Below are 16,213 nucleotides of genomic sequence, written 5' to 3'. Positions count from 1 at the left end.
AGCTCAAGATACAGAGAAGTGTGAAAGATACATCAGAATCCAACCGCTCCTAAATAGGGGAAGTTGAAAATGTTGAATAGGAGAATTAAACGGTTCTACACTAAAAACTGCCTACACAGCTAGACGGGGAGGTCTACTAGCCTAGGGGACTTGTTAAACATGGTAGTAAAGGCCATGCCTACTGAGTGTTCTACAAGAATGACAACTAACCACTAGTGGAGCACGATCCACCAATGAGATGCCTGCATGTCCTGTTGCCCATGCAGGTACCAAAAGGTATCGTTAGGATCTTGTCCACACCATGCTAGATACAAATAGAACCCTTCTCCTTCAGGAGAAAGGGGCCTCTCACTCACTCTTCTACTAAACCTATAGTCCCTCAACTAGACAGTAACTTGATTGTTGAAGCTTTGATGGGTTTTGAGCATAACAAACAATTCCTATGTGTGCAAGTAACCCTAATTTCTCGATCTATATTTTCTCTAACTGAACATACAACATTTAAACATCGATGGGAAACCCTAGGAGATCTATATAATTATTGAAATTCATGTCTAGATTTAGTAAATGTACCTTTGATTGTTATGTAGTAATAACAATGGAAATCCAAGTCTTCTTGAAACCTTGAGAGCAAGCATCACAAGTGTCACGCCTCTAATGGTTCACACCGAAACTAAGCAAGAGGATGAGAGAGGAGAGAGGAGAGGAGGCTTGAGATTTTCGGCTATCCTTCTAGGGTTTTGAGTGGCCGAAATTGTTAAGGGGTAAAGCCATTTATATAGTGAGGTAGCTTAGAGCCAAAGCTAGGGTTTTAGGAGGAAACCCTAATTCCTTAGCTTAAGGATCAATCATGCCCATAAACTACCATCCAAGAGCCCTTGGACGAAAATTCTAGGGCCTCCCTAGAGATTTTCTACCAACCTCTTCTAGGGAGGTTCTAGAGCCTAATTCTCAACTATCAATAAAATTGCCAAACAACCCCTGTACTTTTAATTAGTACAATTAATCCCAAAATTAATTCCAATTAATTTGTGATCAACTATTAATTAAATAGTATGATTTCTAATTAAAATATTATTTTCATAATAAATTAATAAATCAACTATGTCAATTTAGTATTCAAATAATAAATTCAACCTCTCTCCAAAAGTCATCATGTCTAGTTGCCAGTTATGAGGGCAACCCAAAAGGACTGTGCTACTATAAATTTTTAGTGTATACCAATTATAGTTATGGGCGTGGACACCTAATCCAACAAGCTTCGTTCCGGGAGCCATCCCGGATGATGACTGGCGGCCTTTTTATCTGTGTTGTGATTCTCAGGCTTAACTCCATTGGGACTACAAGAGGTAATGTTAAGTCTGGGGAACATATCACAATAGGTCTATTTCACCCAATACCACTACCACATATAATCATAACAATAAGAGTCATAGAGACATCACAAAGATACATGAATAACAAGTAATTGTCACTAAGACAATCATTATACTACAAATAGAATCTAGTATGACGACATTGGTGCCTTCGACCCACATGTATAGTGAAGAAAACTCATCTCAGACTGAAGATATCAAATCACACCTGGGCTGCTGACTCACGAAATCCTATCACTAAGTCACAAGTAAAGAGACCCTAATTTTGAGACTAAAACTTCCAAAGCTCACAGACAGACATATACGTGGCATACCTGGCCCAATATGCGCAGCGTACTCAGGAGTACGCCCGACGTAATAGTTAGGTAGCCACCCATTGTGTATTGTCTTAATTTATTAAGCTTTCGACGTATAAAATCAGATCCATGGTCATTAAAGTGTATTAAGCCATAAGGTTACAAACCTTATGCTTTTGCATTACTTATTGGGACTCAAACAATGAATTAAACCTTCTATACCCCTTAATTGGTCACCAACTCATGCATGGTTGACTTCTAACCTCCAAGATTTGATTTTTATGACTTCATGCACCCCTAAGAGCCTAAAAGGACCGCTTAAAAGTTCTGGAGTAGCTTATACTCTCAAGAACCACTTTAATGACCATAATATGAAGAACGTAAGCCCTAAACTAAAACTAACACATAGAGTCATCAAGGTAGGAGATTTTTACCTCCAATAAGCTAGCATTGGTGAGAAACCTCTGGATCGACAAGCTCTTTCTAGAATGCTTCTTTACAAGTCTTCTTCTTTTTCACTAAGCACCACACATACAAAACACCCTCACAAGCTCAAAATTTAGGGAAAATGGATTAGGGTTTCGATGTATGGATTAAGAGGTAAAAGATGATGATAAGGTGAAAAGGATGAAGGACTTAATGTGTTTAAATAGGGTAAAAACCCTACACATTAGGGTTTGTCGATAGCACATGTACATCCCACGTGTGCATGGCTACGCCCGACGTACGTATGGGACACTCTTGATCCGCGCATGCATGGGAGTACACGATGCTTACCTTGAATCAGACTTCGTCCTTGTAGTCCGCTATCACAAATAACCATGGGTAATGCTTCCTCATCTCTTCCATAAGCTCCCACGTCCACCTGGAACCCTTCCGGTGTTATGAATGTACCTTCACCAATCCTACAACCTTGTTCCTCAAGGTTTTTGTCTTTCGGTCAAGGATCGCCATCGGTCTCTTGATGTAGTTCAGGCGGTCATCCACCTGAATGTATGTAACCCCCGTAGATCCGGGCTAGTCAATTTAGAGACAATGAGCATCAAAAATGATTTTTTGATGGAAGTTTATTTAGAAGTAATAATCTTAACCAAGTGGTAGTATATGTTACATGGGTTCCGTACATATAAAGAACGCCAAAATCTGAGTTATATCGAAGAAGTTATGACCCGTCGAAGTTTTACGGCAAAACCGGCACGGCACGGGGAGATGTAAATAGTGAAATTATGATAGAGGAATTTTTAGCCTTAGTGATCTAAACAAAAGTTGTAGTATATGTTAAACCAATAGTGTGCATAAAAGGAACGCCCAAATCAGACTTCGTATGAGGAAGTTATGAATTTTCTAAGATTTGGCATAGTAGTGCACGACCCGAAACTCGAATTTTAGTTCGAGCGGATTTTGGCTTACGCGACCTAAATGATAGTTGAATATTTCAATAATAGGTACTCAACGATAAAAAGACAGAACGGAGTCTGTATGAAGAAGTTACAAATTTTACGCGGACATTTAGAAGTGTACTCTTCTCATACTATTAAATTTAAATCGGTCGAGAATTAGCCGATGGAGTCAAAAGGAAAGTAGTAGATATTGTCTTTACCTACGTGTAGATATAAAGAACGTCAAAAATAGTGTTCGTATGCGAAAGTTATGAATTTTGAAAGACTGGCTGTTTTACCTGCGTTCGGCGCCACGTCTCAGCACCAGACTTCGCCTTGGAGCCTACGCAAGGCTCACGACGTGAGCACCCTTTCTCACGACGTAAATCGGCCTAGACATCCTATAAATAGAGGCGTAAATCACCCCAAAACTCACACATTTCATACTCTTTCTCTCCCATTACCCCCAAACCCTCTTCCATCTTCCTAGCACCTCCTAGGTGTTAGAGGCGAGTCTCGGAGCGACGGAAGGCTCCGAGGAGAAAGGCTTTCAGCTCGGAAGTTCTGCTCCTGTAGAGCCCGGCTCCTAGCCAAACCCTTGGTTTTGTCAAGGGAAAATTGTTTGGAGATAACGAAGTGCTGTCCGAGTACCGAGTCACCACCTTACTAGGTGAGTGCATTGTTACTTTCGTCTTATAGATAGATATGAAGTATTTTATATAAACTACATGCTATGTGTGCATATTATCTGTACACTTTCTAGCTATGCTGGATGAACGATTTTATACGAGTTTTATATGATTTAAACTTTATATGTATTTATATCTACATAATATGTTGGGTAAAACATGGTTAGATGAAATAAGAGTTGGACGATAAGTTGAGAGGTAATATAGACCATGAGGTAAGGGTGAGAGGTGGATGATGTGAGAATCCTTGTTCCCAAATGTTGGCCCCGCCATCTAGCAGAGTATGGATGACAACCACGGACCATTCTAGACAGTTCAGTGGAACACTAGCAGGATCGCGACCTGTAGGTGTTGTGAATGATGTGTTCACCCGGTGTACTCTAAACCCTGGCGATCATGTAGACTTGGTGCCTAAACCTTGGCGATCATGCAGACTTGGTGCCAAAACCCTGGCGACTATGCGAACTTAGTGCCTGTTGTATAAACCCTGGCGACTATGCAGAATTAGTGCCATAACCCTGACTAATATGCACTTAGTGCCTGTTGTATAAACCTTGGAGACTATGCAGACTTAGTGCCTAAACCATGGCGACTATGCGGACTTAATTGTTGTTGTATAAATCCTGGCGACTATGCAGACTTAGTGCGTAAACCCCAGTGACGATGGACTTTGTGCCGATTCCTTAGGATGATCCTTAGGAATGAATGAACGAGGAATAGTTGATTCTTAGGTTAGATCCTTAAGAGTAAACAAGATAATGGGGATGGGTAATTGGGTTGATTGTTTGATGTTTAAACATAATAATTATATTATTGTGGGTTGAAAACCCTATGTACTCACCAGGTTTCCCAACCTGACGCACTCCAACTTATTTCTATCACAAGTGTCGATATGAAGTTACATTACACTGAGAGATTTAAAAGAGATGTAGATCACTAGTGTAAATGAATTTAAGTTCTGTTTATGCTTATGTTTCTATATTGACGATGGCATCCCAATTGTTTGTAAAATGAATAAAAATACATTTATTTGAAGATGATTTGATAATGTATTTATCATGTTTTACTAGGAACAAATTCCGCAATATTTTTATTAAAAGAAGTACTCTGATTTCTATAAAGCATAAACAAAATCGGTATTTTTTGGCCGTCAAAATGGGGATGTCACAGTTGGTATTAGAGCATTAGTTTAAGTGAACTAGGAATAAGGATTTATTTCTAGACGTAAACTTAGAATGCTAAGCGATGATCATGAGTAGTGTGTCTAATATATTTTAGGAAGTACACCTGAATAGACACAAGCACTAGCTTAATTAGGGAAGAGGCCTAAGATGCTTTTATGTGCTTAATAATTTGTGATGCTTTATGCTATCGTTTGATCGGATCTATGGTCTGTTGCTGACCGGATCTGGAAATTTTATGTGTTCAGATTTCTAAACATTTAATTACGATATTAGAACAGACATATAATTTTTCGAGGTATTAAGGAGGAATACACGTCTAAGCCTTCCTCTATCTTTATTCTCGTCTCGATGCACCAAACGACTGCTTTGGTGTGCAAAACATCGTGGTGAAGACTCGTAGTGAATTGAGTAAATGGAGGAAATGAGAAGGCTTACGATACTGAGTGGTACGTATCGGAAGATATCGTAAGAGTGGTATCTTGCCTTTAGAACGTGTCTAAGAAATCATACGTCTAGTACGGGAGTACACTTTTGTTTAGTAGAAAGAAAGATTTTTTTGTATAATCCCTGAAGTTATCCCATCGTCTGACATTTCCATCACCAACCAAGTTGAATCAGAATTGATGATTGAAGATACGCATGGAAGAAGTCCTAGTAGAGTCCAGGGAAAATTATGTGATTGTTTGGACACATTTGTATGTGCTAAAATTGTTTTTGTGGTAATAACTTGGAGAACAACGAGACAATTCTTGGCACGAGTATGAGTAGGTGTGAATGGTAGTAGAGGCCTATACTACCGGAAGCACAGGACTCACGCTTGGTTCAGGAAAAGTCACAAGGTTACCAAGAAGCTAGTATTTGATTCCATTTTTTTCATGTATGTCATCACTGTTTTTTCGGTAATGACTAAGAAGATGATTGTTATTCCGACCCTAGTGGTCATATCAAATTGAGTCCGGCTACGATGAGTATGTTACATGGTTCAGAGAACCAAGTTCGATGCAGCATCTGACTTAAGCCAAGAAGATTGAAGTAAAAGATAATCAAAGCAGTATGGCGCTCTTAGTTAAAGAAGTTGGTAGCTAGAAATGCTACATGTTGAAATGTGATCATATCACATTAGAACATGAAGAAAAGTATATTCGATTCTGGAATTTGTCTCTAAGAGACATGAGTCTAAGCGTTGCGACACACGATGAGAGGTCACTAGAACATGATCCATCGGTCTATTGTGGAAATCAAACAACTTATCTAAAGTTTGTTAAGAAGAAGAAGGAGTCTCCAATAAGGATCGACATTGTGACTTGAAGGTCATAATTTGGAGTGTAACATGAGACAGAGAGCAGATTCAAGATTGAGCACCGCCTGCAATTAAAGAAGTTAATTTGAAGGAACATAGGAGTTACGGTTATTACCTAGGATGAAGAGATAATGCATGGAGTCTTTATACAACCCTATTTCGTTGATGATTTCAGGACGTAATCATCCTAAGGGGGAGATAATTGTAACGCCCGTAGATCCGGGTTAGTCAATTTAAAGACAATGAGCATAAAAAATGAGTTTTTGATGGATGATTATTTATAAGGAATAATCTTAACCAAGTGGTAGTATATGTTACATGGGTTCCGTACATATAAAGAACGCCAAAATCCGAGTTATAACGAAGAAGTTATGACCCGTCGAAGTTTTACAGCAAAACCGGCACGACACCGAGAGACGTAAATAATGAAATTATGATAGATTACTTTTTAGCCTTAGTGATCTAAAAAAAAGTTTTATTATATGTTAAACCAAGAGCGTGCATAAAAAGAATGCCCAAATCTGACTTCGTATGAGGAAGTTATGAATTTTCTAACATTTGGCATAGTAGTGCACGGGCCGAAACTCGAATTTTAGTTCGAGCGGTTTTTGGCTTATGTGACCTAAATGAGAGTTGAAGATCTCATTAATAGGAATTCAACGATAAAAAGACAGATGAAAATGGAGTCTGTATGAAGAAGTTACGAATTTTACGCGGACATTTAGTAGTATAATCTTCTCATACTATTAAATTTAAAAACGGTCGAGAATTAGCCGATGGAGTCAAAAGGAAAGTTTTAGATCTTGTCTTTACCTACGTGTGGATATAAAGAACGTCAAAAACGGAGTTCGTATGCGAAAGTTATGAATTTTTAAAGATTTGATGTTTTACCTGCGTCCGACGCCACGTGTCAGCACCAGACTTCGCCTTGGAGCTACGCAAGGCTCATGAAGTGAGCACCCTTTCTCATGACGTGAATCGGCATAGACAACCTATATATATAGGCATAAATCACCCCTAAAACTCACACCTTTCATACTCTTTCTCTCCTATTACCCCCAAACCCTCTTCCCCCTTCCCTAGCACTTCCTAGGTGTTAGAGGCGAGTCTCGGAGCGCCAGAAGGCTCCGAGAAGAAGAGCTTTCGGCTTGGAAGTTCTGCCCCTATAGAGCCCAGCTCCTAGCCAAACCCCTGGTTTTGTCAAGGGAAAATTGTTTTGATATAACGAAGTGCTGTCCGAGTACCGAGTCACCACCTTACCAGGTGAGTGCATAGTTACTTTCATCTAACACATAGATATGAAGTATTTTATATAAACTACGTGCTATGTGTACATATTATATGATTTAAACTGTATATGTATTTATATCTACGTAATATGTTGGGTAAAACATGGGTAGATGAAATATGAGTTGGACGATAAGTTGAGAGGTAATATAGACCATGAGGTAAGGGTGAGAGGTGGACGATGTGAGAAGCCTTGTTTCCAAATGTTGGCCTCGTCATCTAGAAGAGGATGGATGACAACTACAGACTATTCTAGACATTCTAGTGGAACAATAGCAGGCTCGCAGCCTATAGGGGTTGTGAACGATGTGTTCACCCGGTGTACTCTAAACCCTGGAGATCATGCAGACTTGGTGCCTAAACCTTGGCGATCATGTAGACTTGGTGCCAAAACCCTGGCGACTATGCAGACTTAGTTCCTATTGTATAAACCCTAGCGACTATGCAGACTTAGTGCCAAAACCCTGGCGACTATGCAGACTTAGTGCTTGTTGTATAAACTCTGGCGACTATGCAGACTTAGTGCCTAAACCCTGGCGACTACGCAGACTTAGTGCATGTTGTATAAATCCTGGCGACTATGCAGACTTATTGCCTAAACACTGGTGACGATGGACTTCGTTCTGATTCCTTAGGATGATCCTTAGCAATGAATGAATGAGGAATAGTTGATTCTTAGGGTAGATCCTTAAGAGTAAGGAAGATAATGGGGATGGGTAATTGGGTTAATTGTTTGATGTTTAAACATAATAATTATATTATTGTGGGTTGAAAACCCTATGTACTCACCAGGTTTCCCAACCTGACTGAATCCAACTTATTTCTATCACAAGTGTCAATATGAAGTTACATTACACTGAGAGATTTAAAAGGGATGTATATCACTAGCATAAATGAATGTAAGTTCTGTTTATGCTTATGTTTCTGTATGGAAGATGACATCCCAAATGTTTTAAAAATGAATAAAAACACATTTCTTCAGAAATGCTTTGATAACGTATTTATCATGTTTTGCTGGGAACAAATTCTGCAACATTTTTATTAAAAGAAGTACTTTGATTTTTATAAAGCATGAACAAAATCGGTCTTTTCTAGCCGTGAAAATGGGGATGACACAATGTCCTCCAATGAAACCACTGCAAAATAATCAACACAACAATTTCGCAGTTGAGAGACGTGAAAAGTACTGTGAATCTGACTGAGCACCTCCAGAAGATCTAATCGATACGCTACTCTGCCTACCCAGGCTATAAACCTGAAATGACAGATATACCTGGGGCCCAAGTTTCCCCGTTTCAAGAAATGGATGATACCTTTCTAAGCTGACACCTTCAAGAGTACCATATCCCCGACCTGGAAATCCAAGTCTGACTGGCGTCTGTCTGCGTAGCTCTTTGGCTGACTCTATGTTGTCTGAAGTCTACCTCGAACCTGCTAAATCATCTTCGTCGTCTTGAGTGCCACCTCGGTACTCTCCATGACCCGCTAACCGACCTCACCCCAACATATCAGGGTCCTACACTTCGTCCCATAGAGCATCTCAATAGGAGGTCGATCGATACTAGCATGATAACTGTTGCTATACAAAAATTTTGCTATCGAAAGATACATAACCCAACTATCGCCAAAATCCAGAACACATACCTGCAACATATCCTCCAATGTCTGGATGGTCCTCTCACTCCGACCATCCGTCTCCAGGTGAAAAGCCATGGTAAAGTGTAGAAGAGTACCCAACTCCTCGTGCAAGATTTTCCAAAACGTAGAAGTAAACCGAAGATCCTAAATGGATACCACAGAAACCGGCACCGCATGGCATGCCACAACCTATCAAATGTAGATGTCTGCCAACTTCTTGTAACACTAGTCAAAATAGGTCAATAGACAATCACATGTGATTATGCCAATCATGTATTGTGATTATGTTAACCTAGTAATGTGGTAAGAGTGTTATGTAGTTCATGATAAATTCTAATACAAATATGAACTTTCTATATGATACAACTCAAAGTATACGTCCATACAATTCCAAAAATATAGAGAACGTCTGAATCTGACTTCGCATGAAGAAGTTATGATAAACCGAACACTATAAATCTCTATAATAAGAGGAATTTAAAACAGACTTAGAATGAGCTATTGGAGTCTAAAAGAGAGTTATAGTACTAGTAAATACCTACGCGTGGATATAAAGAACGTCAAAAATGGAGTTCGTATGTGAAAGTTATGACTTCCGAATATTCGACTTTCAAATGGCAAGTCTACGGGGTGATCATGCAAAACTCACGACGTGAGCCTTATGAAACTCACGACGTGAGAGTCCAAAATCCTTACTATAAATAGCAGGTCCGACTTCAGCTATTCCTTGCACCATTTCCTTATCTTCTCTCTCCCTTGCTGAAGCCATCTTGCATCCCAAGCCCCGACGATCTCACACGCTGACCGTTTTGCTTAGATAACATAAAATCACGCTACTAGGGTGAGTTTCACGGCCCCACTTTCTAATATTTTGGGGGGAAAACGCATGCTAGATATTATATATATGTTATTATTATGTCTATATGATAGTATATAGTTATAATAGTCGGGGTATAGTTGTTCTAAATATAATATTTTGAATATATACAACTATTATCAACTTATCAGTATGTTAATTTACTAATGTAGATCTTGAGTTATACTTAAGATTCTATATATATGTTGTGTGCGATATAGTTCCGAAGTTATATTCGGAAGATTTATATGTTAAATTATATAGTATGTTGCTATTAATAGTTTTATGTCAAGATAAAACTGGATGTGTTATATGTTGTTATTATTAGTTTTATGTCAAGATAAAACTGGATATGTTATATGTTGTTGTTATTAGTTTTTTGTCAAGATAAAACTAGATATGTTATATATTGTTATTGTTAGTTTTGTGTCAAGATAAAACTGAATATGTTATATGTTGTTATTGTTAGTTTCATGTTAAGATAAAACTTGGTATTGTTATTGATAGTTTTATGTCAAGATAAAACTACAAATGTTATATGTTGTTATTATTGGTTTTAGGTCAAGATAAAACTTGGTTTTACTTCAAGATGTAGCTATTATACCGCCTAAATATTATGAAGTTAGGAGTAATGTTTAAAAGCATAGTCTAGTAACTTAGGGTTTTAGACATGAAGATGCTTTTGTAGTTAGAGCTATAAGAAGCCATCAAAGTCTACATGAGTAATTGTATTCATCAACTAAGATTGGGGATCTTAGCGGAAATCCTTTTAACTATAACCGTTAATCCCGTGTGAGCGAGGAAGTCGTGTATAATTAGTATACGGGTTGAACACCCCACTTGTGACTGTTAGCTACAGTCAACCAAAAGCAAGTGATGAACTATCCTTTTATTTGTTATTATTCCGACGTCGATGAAGCATACGGTGTTGTTTCTCATGTTAAATCATGAGTGTGTTTGTTTCTCATGGTAAATCATGAGTGTATTCTATCAGAGGTATTATGTTATAGCAGCGGTTACAGGCTCATGGTAGCAAATTGTTAGAAACATTATACATTGTCGTATACAAGTATTAATGTTAAGTATAAGTTTTCCTCTACTTATACCTTAAGATTAAGAAATGTTTAGGTATAACACTTAATTGATAAGTATACTATTATACCTAATCTTGGAGAGTCAAAATGATACTTTCAAAACTATACTTTTGAATGTGTAAAAATGTTTTATTTTATGGAGTCAAAACCTGTGGACTCACCAACTTTATGTTGACATATTTTAAAATGCATGTGTTTTCACGAACTTGAAAAGCTGGTATGTATTCGAATAGGAGAAGTCTTACTATTATCTTTTTGTTTATTAAGAAGTATGCCATATTCGGATATTATGTAATAAATACTAGGAAAACAATAATGTAACTTTCAATCATCAATAAAGGTATGTATTTTCTTTAGTATTGTTCAATGTATGTTATATAACTGTGACACGAAAAATGACGTTACACTACTCAGTGTTTCCGCCGACGGCCGGGGTGTCACAGATTTGTATCAGAGCTATTTACTATAGTGAACTAGTACTTTCTTAGGAAAGTACTGTTGGAATAGTGTCTAAGGCTGCAACTATATTAGGCAAGTATTTGACCCGATTGTGCATGGTCCTTTTGGGTTGCCTTCACCATAGCAACTTGATAGGATGATTTATTAAGAGAGAATAAATATTATTAATATATTATGAGAATAATATAAAGAATAATAATATTGTTATTTGTTTAATATAAGTCATAAATTAATTAGAATTAATTTGGTGACTTAAAGAGATTAATTAAATAAGAGGGTATAAACTGTCAATTGTTTGATAGTTAAACTTTAGACTGTAAATCTTTAAGAGATAAGGGTTGGACGATTTCTAGAGCTAAGGATAGCTCAAAATCGTCCAAGGCTATCTATCGTAAGGATATGGATTGCTTTAAGGAAAGTTATCCAACTAGGGTGTAAGGTGAAACCCTTAAGGAGTCTACAAGTATAAATAGACCCCATGGCCAAGGGAAATCGGCATCTCATCAAGAATAAAGAACCCCTGGCCGATTTCCTCCTAGCCTCTCTCTCTCAAATCATCCTCTTTGCTATTTGGTGTTTGTAAGCCATTAGAGGAGTGACAATTGTGACTCTAAAGCTCCAAGACAACAAGATCAAACAAGAGATTCAAAGGTATACTTCTAGATCTGATTCTGTATTATTCTTATACCTAATTAGTCATTAGAAGTCTTGGATTCAAAGCATGTTTAATTAGAAAGCCTAGATCCAAGCATTAGGGTTTTGCATGCGCACATAGGAAAGTTCTTATGGCTAAAACCCATCAGTGGTATCAGATCCAGGTTTGGTTTCTATTAAATTGTTGCTTGTTTGTTTGAATCTTGTTTGCAAAATTCGAATTCTGTGTTTCTGCGTCATGAACTCGACGAGTCCCAATCCAACCGCTGCTCATGTCTTGGCTATTGGAAAAGGAAAGGGAAAGAAGAGGAAGGCTTCGTCTAAGAACTATCGCAAGGTTAAAGCCCGAGATGGTGCCTCTTCTAGTGGGACCAAAGTTGATCCTGCTAAACCCTGCCCTAACCCAAAGGAGGCAGAGTGCCACCACTGCCACAAGATAGGACATTGGAAGAGAAGCTGCCCAGAGTACCTGCAAGCCATCAAGAAAGGAAAGATCAAGCCATCTTTTGCAGGTATATACACAATTAAATCTAACGAATCATCTCATGCTATTTCTTGGGTTCTTGATACCGGTTGTAGTTACCACATTTGTTCTAATGTGCAGGGACTAAGAAGAAATAGGGATGTGGATGCTGGAAGAATAAATCTAATCATGGGGAACAGAAGATCGTTGCCTGTCACCAAGATTGGAGTGTATTCTTTAGTACTTAGGAATGGTTTAAGTTTAGATTTGAACAATTGTTGCTATTTGCCAGAAATGGCTAGAAACATCATTTCATTTCATGGTTTGTTTAGACAACGTTTTAGATTTTCTTTTAAGAATGAGAATGGTTCTATTTTAGCTTATCTAAATGGTGTCTTCTATTTTGAAGCTATACCATGTAATGGAATATATGAAACTGTTATGATTGTTGATAACTTAGGAAATGATGTTTTGAACATAGATTCTTCCAATAGTATGGATAGAGCATCCTTGTGGCATTGTCGTCTTGGACATGTCAACAACAAGCGCATAGCCCAACTCCAAAAGGATGGAGTGTTGGAGTCATTCGACCTTAGGGAAGATGACACGTGCGAGTCTTGTTTACTTGGAAAGATGACTAAGTCACCCTTCACAAGTACGTGTGAAAGGGGTGAGGGTCTATTGGACCTAATATATACCGATGTATGTGGACCGTTTAGATCAACCACGAAGGATGGGAACCGCTTCTACGTGACTTTTACCGATGACTATAGTAGATATGGGTATATCTATTTAATCAAGCAAAAGTCAGAAACTTTTGAAAAGTTCAAAGAGTTCAAGAATGAAGTGGAGAATCAATTGGGTAGGAAAATCAAGATGCTTCGATCCGATCGAGGAGGAGAGTACCTAAGTCTTGAATTCCACGATTATCTCAAGGAGTGTGGAATAGTTTCACAATTGACGCCACCTAGGACACCACAATTGAATGGTGTGGCAGAAAGGCGTAATCGAACCTTATTGGATATGGTTCGCTCTATGATGATTCGTGCTTCACTACCTATCTCTTTTTGGGGGTATGCCTTAGAGATTGCCGCCCATATCCTTAACCGAGTCCCTACTAAGAAGGTTGCCCAAACACCTCACGAGATGTGGACAGGGAAAGCTCCCTCATTAGCACATATCAAGGTTTGGGGTTGCGAGGCTTTCGTAAGACAAGATACTCACGACAAGCTCGAACCTCGTAGTGAGCGATGTATTTTCATTGGCTACCAGCAGAAATCCTTTGGATATCTCTTCTATAGACCGAAGGACAATGTTGTTTTGTTGCGAGGAGAGGAGTTTTCCGAGAGCAAGAACTCATAGGCCAAGGAGACAGTGGGAGGAAAATCGAGCTTGAAGAGATTCAAGAGTCGATAGATGAAGGAACCTCTACCGCTGGCACTCAACCCGAGGAGGGAGCTTCGGTTGAACCGATTGACGAGTCCTTACCTCTTAGACGTTCTGAAAGAGTTAGAGTTCAACCTCAGTTTTATGGTTTTCATATTACTACCGAAGGGGACATGTATATTAGTGATGGTACACTAATAAATCTTGATGAACCTAATAGCTATAAGGAAGCCATGGCAGGCCCGGAGTCTGCGAAATGGAAAGAGGCAATGGATAGCGAGATTCAATCCATGTATGATAGCCAAGTTTGGAATTTGGTTGATAATGTGCCCGGACGTAAGACCGTTGGGTGCAAATGGATCTTCAAGAAGAAGACCGACGTGGATGGAAACTTACACACATATAAAGCGCGATTGGTTGCGAAGGGCTTTACTCAAACTCCCGGAGTTGACTATGATGAGACCTTCTCACTAGTTGCAAAGATAAAATCTATTAGAGTGATGCTAGCTATTGCCGCATTTCATAATTATGAGATTTGACAAATGGATGTCAAGACCGCTTTCCTTAACGGAAAGTTGGCTGAGGATGTTTACATGGCTCAGCCAGAGGGGTTTGTGGATCTGAAGCATCCGAATAGAGTGTGTAAGCTTGAGAAGTCCATTTATGGACTTAAGCAAGCATCTCGTAGATGGAATCTTTGCTTCGATGAGAAAGTTAAAGAGTTCGGATTTGTATGAAGCGAAGATGAATCGTGTGTATATGTCAAAGCCAGTGGGAGTATAGTAAGCTTCCTCGTTCTATATGTCGATGACATATTACTCATAGGAAACGACATCCCGACTCTGCAGGAAGTTAAGTCCTGGCTCGGGAAGTGCTTCGCTATGAAGGACCACGGAGAGGCTTCCTATATTTTGGGAATAAGGATAGTGAGAGAAAGAAGTAATAGATTAATAGGACTTAGTCAGAACACTCACTTAGAGAAGGTACTAAAACGTTTTAGTATGGAAAACTCAGAGAAAGGAGAATTACCGTTACAAAGTAATGCCAAGTTGAGTAAGACTCAAAGTCCGAGTAGCGAAGCTGAGATAGCAGAAATGAGTCGAGTACCATACACTTCCGCAGTTGGCTCAATCATGTACGCTATGACTTGTACTCGCCCTGATGTAGCCTTTGCTTTGAGCATGGTTAGTAGATATCAAGGGAACCCTGGCAGAGCCCATTGGATTGCAGTGAAGAATATCCTTAAGTACCTTCGGAGGACGAAGGAATGGTTCTTAGTCCTCAAAGGGAGTGATGACTTGAAGGTGCGAGGGTATAGTGACGCCAGTTTTCAGACCGACAGGGACAACTATTGTTCGCAGTCGGGCTGGGACTTTACCCTGAATGGAGGAGTAGTGACATGGAAGAACTCCAAGCATGAAACCGTAGCTGATTCAACGTGTGAATCAGAGTACATTGCAGCGAGCGAAGCGTCGAAGGAGGCAATATGGCTGAAGAACTTCATCGGTGATCTTGGAGTCGTACCTGCCATAAAGAAGCCCATGGAGATTTTCTGTGATAATGACGGAGCGGTTGCCTTGACCAAGGAACCGAGGGATCATGGTAGATCACAACATATCGACAGAAAATATCATTTTATTAGACATTGTGTAGAAGAAGGACAACTCGTAATGAAGAGGATATCATCAGAAGATAACCTAGCAGATCCGCTTACGAAGGGACTGAGTAGGGTTAAACACTTGCAGCATGCTAGGAGTATTAGGTTGAAGGATGGTATCAGCATAGATTAGATAGATAGTATTAGAAATGTGTAATAGATAAATGTAATTAACATTTGATGATTAAATAAAGGAGTTTTATTTATGAGTAATGTTACTGTCTTATGTTAATTATTTAACTATTGTTTCATTTTGCATGTTTTGACTTCCAGAATAATTGAGTTTATTAAGAATAATCGAATTATTCAAATTGTCCACAATCGTTCATATGTTGGAAGTAGATATGAATGAAGATTGTCGTGAATTGGTGTGTAGATTGTCTAAATGGTATTAGACATAGCAAATGGTTTCTGCAACGTTCATGAGTGCTTATGAACTAGTTTTGAGCATTGGAACAAACCCGCGCTTGCTGGAATCACCTTATGGAATATGAT

Source organism: Lactuca sativa, chromosome 1 (genome assembly GCF_002870075.4).
Source record: "Lactuca sativa cultivar Salinas chromosome 1, Lsat_Salinas_v11, whole genome shotgun sequence".
Taxonomy (NCBI): Eukaryota; Viridiplantae; Streptophyta; class Magnoliopsida; order Asterales; family Asteraceae; genus Lactuca; species Lactuca sativa.
The sequence above is the reverse complement of the archived record's forward strand: the minus strand, read 5'-3'. Positions refer to the sequence as shown.